This window comes from Octopus bimaculoides, chromosome 1 (assembly GCF_001194135.2).
Source record: "Octopus bimaculoides isolate UCB-OBI-ISO-001 chromosome 1, ASM119413v2, whole genome shotgun sequence".
Taxonomy (NCBI): domain Eukaryota; kingdom Metazoa; phylum Mollusca; class Cephalopoda; order Octopoda; family Octopodidae; genus Octopus; species Octopus bimaculoides.
In genome coordinates, this window is record NC_068981.1 from 72,578,820 (window position 1) to 72,580,171 (window position 1,352).

General features: G+C 39.4%; 1 protein-coding gene across 2 annotated transcripts in view; it reads left to right on the forward strand.

Annotated features, from left to right (window-relative positions):
• The window catches only part of LOC106871880 (protein-glutamine gamma-glutamyltransferase K), a 427,287-nt gene that overhangs the window by 113,089 nt on the left and 312,846 nt on the right, over nucleotides 1-1,352 (forward strand). Inside the window, exon 1 of one of the 2 annotated variants that reach the window (XM_014918634.2) lies at nucleotides 1,042-1,175. The exons of the other annotated variant lie outside the window; for it this stretch is intronic. The gene's annotated coding sequence lies outside the window, so the exon portion shown is untranslated. Of the gene's footprint in view, nucleotides 1-1,041; nucleotides 1,176-1,352 lie in introns of those variants that run through there. 2 annotated transcript variants of the gene reach the window in all.

The following is a 1,352-nucleotide window of genomic DNA, read 5'->3' on the forward strand; positions in this document are numbered from 1 at the left end:
TATATATATATATATACGTATATATATACATGTATTAGATATGCAGAGATAAACCCAGAACTATGTATGTGTGTATATATATATATATATGTATGCATAGATTCACGTATGTACGTATGTACGTATGTATGTATGTATGCATGTATGCAATTTCATGTTATGTTTGCATTGGGTTTAATCGTGGCGTAAATATCTGTTTATCTGTACACGTGCCAGTGAAATAAATCTACCAAGAATTCTATGAGCAAAGAGAATGTTTAAAATGTTTTATTTCTGTTTAAAAATAAAGAAAAATTTGGAAGATATACTTCGCCACTGCAACTCCTCATCTTCTCCCTCCTCCTCCTATCACCATTACTATCATCATCATCCTCATCAATACCACTACTACCACCACTACAGCCGGCCATCATCGACATCATCATTATCATTATCGTCATCATCATCATCATCATCATCTGCAACAGCAGCCTGTACCATCAGCAGCTTCAGTGACAGTATAGCAACAGCAGTCATCGTCCCCGTTATTATCTTTGCCACCACCACCACCACCATGACCATCACCACCATGACCATCACCACCATGACCATCACCATCCACTATTTACAACACCTAACCCAAATCAAAGACGACGATACCCGTTCCTAATCTACCCATCATCATTAGCAGCATCACCCCCACCCCCGCACACACACACACACACACATTGTCCCCACCATTGATCCTACCGTCACTGCCACCGCTACCACCACCACCACAGCCTCCAGCGCCACCCCCTTTCATCTTAACCCCCTACCTTGACTATTTCGATACCCAACTTTTACCACCTCCTATATATCCACCTTCATCATAATAATAACCGCTGTTGTTACTCTGTTCTCATTCGTCATTATTTTCTGCTTTTATAATCAATGAATTGTTTTTGCTGCTGGTGCTGCTGGGACCCAGGTTAATCCTAATCGAACAAACCTTTTTTATTTTCTTACGTATAATGTACCAAGGACCACATTATCCGACGTGTCCTGACAGTATGATGTGATTTGATCAAACATATTTGACTGCTACTTCTAGCCGGCCGATCGACCAAGCTGATGCGCCCCAAATCAAAAAAAAACTACACAGCTTGAAGAAATCGCAATATTGGGCCACTTCGTTGCTTTTCTTTTTCATCATCGTATGTTTATTTTATTGTATTTTGAAAGATATTTCGAGAATTTTGTCTGCTGTTACGAATTGCCTGTTTATTTATTTTGTTGTTTTTGTAGGTATAATTAATGTATACATTCCGGATCTTAAACGTTTTGCGTTCAAACGACACCAAAGTCGACTCTGTCTTTCATGTTTTCGTGGG